Genomic DNA, 6,934 nt, shown 5'->3' with positions numbered 1-6,934 from the left:
ACAGAATTTAAATATAATAAGACAAACAGCCTGGTTTAAATGGGTAAATAAACAAATGTTAAAAGAAAGGCAATAAGTCTTTTCAGGGGATTCAAAAAGCAATAAAGAGAATTTTAATTGGTGCTTGAAAGCAAAGGGGCAGAGAGAAGAGCAGGATGACTAACAAATATCTTCAAGGGCCAGGGAAGTAACACGACCATATAATTCCACCGCATATAACAGACTAGGGAGTTCTGGGCTCTGCATAAAAACATTCAAATCACAAACTACATGCATAAGAAAAATCATGCTGACCAAACAGTTTGCTACCCCAGGAATAAAGTGATGTCTCTCAAATGAACAGAAAGTAGCCGTGGAAACCCTGAACGAATCCTTTCTACGGTGTGGGTCCTGTTCCGCACCCTCCTGTCTTCCCTGATCCACATCCCTGCCCCGCCAGCATCCGCTGGCTCCTGCTGATTCATGTCAGCCTGGCCCTGTGGTGCTTGGGAAGACAATCCCCCTCCATCCTGGCAAACCCAGCAGTTCCTCGGTTGGTTATGCTGAGATTTGACCCTAACTGTGGGTGTGATGGCCAAGAGGGAATACGGGGCCAGATCACGACAAGGGCAAGCAGTGAGGCAGCTGAGAAGGTGAAACCTCTTCAAGTAAGAATGTGTGTGTTTGGGGAGGGGCCTCCACCGCAAGCCCCGGGAGTTCATAGGAATCTGGAGGGGGGTCTGTCCAGGTTCTCAAGTGCATCTACCCAGAGATCCCCATGCCAATTCTCAGGCTCCCACTTCTTCCCCATCAAGGCCCTGACTTTGGCCTTTGCTGGGAATCCAACCTTCTCTCAACTTCTGCTGTTCTTACCATTAAGTCTTCCAGCTGCAGGAGATGAGGGTCATTGTAAAAAGCTGCCAGAGGTTCCTTCTTTTCTTGCTCTCATACTTTGCTTTAAACTGTTGATTAATAGATCTGCCAGTCACTTTCTCTTCTTTAAATTTCCCAGGCCTTACAGTTACTCTTTCCCACATACCCTAAATGCCTGTCTCATTGAACCAGTTAATGCGCCGCTTTCCACCCGAATCCCAACCCGGATCTCCACAGGTAAAGGTCTTAGCAATCACCAAGCTGGGAACTAGCAGCCCTCCACCTCCCACCAGTGACGTGAGCCTCCTTTCCAACTGGCCAGGTAGGGATGCAGAGCGTTCCACCCTCAGCATTGCTTCCTGGGACCAAATGCAATACCACCCCGCTTAGGTTGGATTCCCTGGAAGGAGCTTGATGTGCAGTTTCTTGTTCAGGTTATTTATTGGAAGAAAGCTTTCTGGAGAAGAGGAGTAAAGGAATCAGGGATAGGGCAGAGAGGAAAAACTAAACAAGGGTGTGACGTAAGCTAGAGACCAGCTTTCCCTTGTGGAAGATCTGGGGCAGGAATTGCACTGCAGGACTGACCCACCCTGGGGTGAGTGGGCCCATCTTTTGTTTCAACATCAGTCGGTAACTGATGGTGGTCTGCGTTGTCTGTGCCCATGCCCACAGCCCCAGTACACACGCAGAGAGAGTGGGCAGTTCTCCAGTGAGTTGCTATCAGCTGTTGAATTGAATTTCTAGGCCCAAGATGGAGCCACCCCTTCCTGGGGTGCCACATCAGCTAACAGACACTTAGATAACTTGTCTGTCTCTGTAAATGCTTCGCCTGACCGGAAATGCAGTATATCCAGCCAGCCAATCCCCTAACGCCAAGCCAACTCCGGACTCTACTTATTTCCTTGTTCTTTCTCACCCCGGACCAGGTTGACTACGTGGCCCCTGCCAATCAGATGTTTTCTATTTGTCTCTTCCTTGTTCTTTATTTTTTATCCTCTGAAAGCTTCCCGCCTTCTGACCCAATTTTCAGTTCTTCAAGTGGAGACTGACTGCGTCATGACATTGTTTGTGTCACTGACATTGTTTTCCTTAATCATCTTTTAACACAGCAGCTGGGGGGGGCGCTCCAGGTGGTAGAGAGAGTGGGGCGCCAGCAACCTCCCTCACGGCTGTCGTTATTATCAGGATGGATGATATTATTGAAGAGCAGTTTGTAGTTTTACAACTGGAAAAATTTTCCCTTTCACTGTTGATGTGAAGCTGACGGTAGTTTTTTTCCTTCTGCTAAAGGCGATGTTTTCCTTAGTGTTAGACCGGAATGTTCTAACTGGAAAAGCCTTTTGATTTGAAGGGGAAAAGCAAGTGAATTTATTAAATAGAGTGTTAATAAAAAGGTGTATGGTAGTAATTTTTCTCTTCTCTTTCCCCACAGGCCTCCTAACGCATTCCCCTGACACTCCTCTCCTAAGCATGTCTGTCAGCTGGCTTCTGAGGTAAGAAAACTTTTTTTTTTTTTTGGTCAGCTGTAATCCAGGCAAAGGTTTCCAAGTTTGTGAATTAATCCACTGTCTCCTGCTTACAGCTAGCTAAGAAGGATACAGTATCACATTATATATTTACCAAAATACACGCTTCAATATGTGAACCAGAATTAATTTACATTTTGGGTAGAAAAATCCATTTTGCCTCAATCATTTCATGTAAACACCTGAGAAATTGTTTTTCTGAAAGCTGCTGGGAAACTTCCAGAGTGATCTATGGAACTATAAATGTGAATCTATTTGTAATTGACAAGCAAATAAGTCTCAGGCATGTTCTTAGGGTTTCAAACTACTCTGACTAGTCCTCATGGCAGAAAAGGAAAAAAAGTACTTTTCTGAAGGTAACTTTAATTTTCTTCCCACATTCGGCCTACGTGAAGGAATTTAGGGGAAATTTTGCATTTAATGAAACCCATTTATAAATTTTTCTTATGAAAATAGTATACCGGTTGCAGCAATCATGGGGACAGGAAGTGCTCAATCTTTGTTCAAGTCATTGGTTGTGAGTATTAGAAGTGGGAGCTGCTGAGGTCTGTGGTATAGGAGGAGTGGGCTGAAGAATCTTGTTAAAAGGGAGACTTACACATTTCAGTGTTAAGTCTAAGACTACAAGTAGATACGACCTTTCAGGGAAAAAAAATGCCAAAGAGGTGGATTGCTTCCCCTTCCAGGAGAGAGAATTTTTTGTACAGCTCTCAGGAGAGCAATAGTGGTCCAGCAGGGGTTTGATTGATTTGCAACTGGATAGGTACTCACTGGAAGAAAGTGTTCCAGAAATATTTGGAAGTTATGGTTTCTCTATTGGACTGCCTTGAAAATTGAACTGTCCCCACAGGTGCTGTGTGATCTGTAAAAAATGTAGTGGCTCATGAGCTTTTGGCGGTGGGTGATGAAGGGTGATGGTGATATGCTGAAAGAAATCAAAATTCTTTTTTTTTGGTCAGGAATGGTAGCTTGGTTTGATGTATACTAGCTAATATTTACTGAGGGCTCAGGCTGTACCAAGCAGTATCTAAGAACTTAAATGTATTTACTTATGAGGGAGGTACTTTTACTAATCATGTTTGATAGATAAGGAAATTGAGGCAAAGAGAGGTTAGGTAACTTGCCTATGGTTACATAGCTAATTAGTGATAGAGTAAGATTTATATCTAGATAGTTTAACTGCAGAGCACACGTCCTTTACTGTTTTGCTACACAGCCTCCAAGGGCATAACCAGGAGGAGGCACTTATAGGCTTACATCATTCAGGTTACTCTGAAGCGAGACAGTGTCCCAGCAAAAAAGTTACGTGAGGAATTGGATTATCTTCTGGTGAATTCAGTCAATCCTATTTGTCAACCCATCTATTTTGAAACAGTCAAGTTGTTGATGATGGTGTCTAAGTCCTCAATTACTGTTTGTTTGGTTTTCTTTCACCTGTTTGCCTAAATTCTCCACTTCATTGTATTGATTGAGTTTGTACCAGCTAAAAAGAACCAAAGTGCAGTGATGCAAATGAAGTAGCCTGGATCTAACCTTGAGCGTATTTCTCTTTGCCAATGTGGAATTTGGAGACACGTGTGTAACTTTAATTGGGAAAAAGTTGGAGTCAACATGACCCTCAGAGATCATCTGGAGATGAGGGATCTGAGGATCACTGAGGGTCAGAGACTTGCACAGGATCACACACAGTGGTTCAAAGAAGGGCTTCAAGGGAACCTAGGATGCTCGCTTTCTAGAACAGAGCTCTTTCCACAATGGTGCCCTGTGACCTGAAGAAGCTGAAAAGTAACAGCTCTGGTGACAAGGCATTTGCTGACAAAGAGGCAGAATCCAATAGTGAAATTGTCCTATTAGAAGTCTCCTGGGCCATTCATCCAGAGAGAGCCCTCGGGGAGGAATACGTTTGGCTCAAATTTACTCTTTGGTACAATAGATGCCTGACAATGAGGTGGCTGGGGCTGGTGGGGATGGTGATAATGACAAGTTGGCAACCAAAATAAGAATAACCCAGATTTATAACTTGAAAACCTAACCCAAACCACAGTGTAAAACAAGGGACTATCAAATGCCAAGGGCCTCAAGGGATTTGATATCTCGGGAAATTAGGCCAGTTTCCTCTTCATATGTCTAAGTCTTTTGAAGAGATCATGATGCTGTAATCCTACCTTTGACAGTTGTGGAATAGTTCGATTGTGATTAATTTAAAGTCACAGGAAAAGTATCCTATCTCTAAAAATTAATTTAAAACATCACAGCCCAAAAGACTAAATGTTAGTGTCCCATGTTTCTAGGCACATAAATATTTACTGACCAAATAAATGTTTGCTCTAGCCAGTACATTACATCCCTGGCTAATCCTGATCTATTTTTATGTGAAATAAATGTTTAAATTATGATCAAAACACTTCTTTTAAGTTACTTAACTAACATTTAATTAAATAACTGCCAGTTAGTATCATTTGCATTATAGTTTTTGGACCGCTTTGTACAATTTCTTTAAAGTCTTGACTAGGTTTTTGTTAATAGTGAGAACATAACTGATGCCTTAAGGTTTACATGCCTCTAATATTCTGTACAATTAAGTTTCTGCTTTTCTATTCAGCTCACCTTGTTAGATGGGGATAAACTATCTTGTACCAACTTAACGGGAATATTGCAGAACCAGTGAGGAAATGCCCAAAGTGCTTTGATAATCTTACTTGTGTGTGCCTGGTGATAGTAATTAAAATGTCTTTCGTGAGCAGCACGTAAGTGGGTTTTTAGTCTTTGAAATAAGTTGATTTTCAACTTGATAATGTAGTTAAATGCAGCTTCATTTTGAAATGTAAGTATTTTAGAGTAGAAAAAATTGGAAATTTCCCCCACTAAAAGAAACTATGACTCCTTGGAGAAATGCTTGGTTCTGGGTCTGGGTCAGGAAAAGTTCAGGTGAGCTTGGGACTTCCTGTTCTGCCCAAAGGAGAGGAAGCTCTGAAAGACGTCTGAGGACATGCCAAAGGGACGTAGCAGCCGTTCTAAAGGGTGCCCACTGCCTAAAGATGCGATAAGTTGAGCAGCCAAAAATGAATAATGACTACAATTGGTTGAAACATGTGGAAAATATAAAAATCCATGAGTTCATTGCTTTTTTTCCGTAAAAACACCAAATGGCAGATGACGCCGATGCTACGGAAGGCCCCGGAGGCCTCGGGGACCCTGGAATGGGAGGCTGCGGTGGCTTCCATGCAGGCTTCTGCAGCGGCATCCAGGGCCGGGGCCACGGTCGGGGCCGGGGCCACGGTCGGGGCCGGGGCCGAGGCCGCGGAGCTCGCGGAGGCAAGGCCGAGGACAAGGAGTGGCTCCCCGTCACCAAGCTGGGCCGCCTGGTCAGGGACATGAAGATCAAGTCCCTGGAGGAGAGCTAGCTCTTTTCTTTGCCCATCAAGGAATCTGAGATCATTGACTTTTTCTTGGGGGCATCTCTCAAGGACGAGGTTTTGAAGATCATGCCTGTGCAAAAGTAGACCTGTGCTGGCCAGCAGACCAGGTTCAAGGCATTTGTCGCCATCGGGGATTACAACGGACGTATTGGTTTGGGTGTGAAGTGCTCTAAGGAGGTAGCCACTGCCATCCGTAGGGCCATCGTTCTGGCCAAGCTCTGCATCGTCCCCTTGAGACGAGGCTACTGGGGGAACAAGATCGGCAAGCCCCATACCGTCCCTTGAAAGGTGACTGGCCGCTGTGGCTCTGTGCTGGTGCGCCTCATCCCTGCCCCCAGGGGCACTGGCATCGTCTCAGCCCCTGTGCCCAAGAAGCTACTGATGGTGGCTGGAATTGATGACGGCTACACCTCTGCCAGGGGCTGCACTGCCACGCTGGGCCACTTCGCCAAGGCCACTTTTGATGCCATTTCCAAGACCTACAGTTATCTCACTCCTGATCTCTGGAAAGAGACGGTGTTCACCAAGTGTCCATATCAGGAATTCACTGACCGTCTTGTAAAGACCCACACCAGAGTTTCCGTGCAGAGGACTCAGGCTCCAGCTGTAGCCACCACATAGTTTTCTATAGGAAAAATAAAGTGAATGAAGCTAGTTTTAAAAAAAAAAATCCATGAGTTCATAAAGAACGAAAAAAAGAAGAGAGCGAAAGGAAAAAAGAACCTCAAAACTCATCTGGCACCTTTGGAAGTCACTGCTGTACCAGGCTGATACTCTGATAATCATCATTTAAGGAAAGAATTAAGGATTTATCCTACCTTACCTGTATAGTTTCCTACATAAATTGTATTTTAGAGTTCCCAAATTGCCTGAATTGATGAAGAGTGATTATTTTTTCTTTTCCATTATAGTTTCCAAGTTATTGAATATAGTTCCCTGTGCTATACAGTAGGACCTTGTTGTTGATCTATTTTAGATATAGTAGTTTGTATCTGCTAATCCCAAACTCCTAATTTATCCTCCCCCGCCACCAACCACTTTCCCCTTTGGTAACCATAAGTTTGTTTTCTATGTCTGTGAGTCTGTTTCCATTTTGGAAATAAGTTCATTTACATCAGTTTTAAGATTCCACATGTA

At 43.9% G+C, this 6,934-nt stretch overlaps 1 pseudogene; it reads left to right on the top strand.

Annotated features, from left to right (window-relative positions):
* Window positions 1-5,524: 5,524 nt before the first annotated feature.
* On the top strand, window positions 5,525-6,418 carry LOC133091969 (small ribosomal subunit protein uS5-like; annotated as a pseudogene).
* The last annotated feature ends 516 nt before the right edge of the window (window positions 6,419-6,934 follow it).

The sequence above is a fragment of the Eubalaena glacialis genome, chromosome 5, assembly GCF_028564815.1.
Source record: "Eubalaena glacialis isolate mEubGla1 chromosome 5, mEubGla1.1.hap2.+ XY, whole genome shotgun sequence".
Lineage (NCBI taxonomy): Eukaryota > Metazoa > Chordata > Mammalia > Artiodactyla > Balaenidae > Eubalaena > Eubalaena glacialis.
The sequence above is the reverse complement of the archived record's forward strand: the minus strand, read 5'-3'. Positions and strand labels throughout refer to the sequence as shown.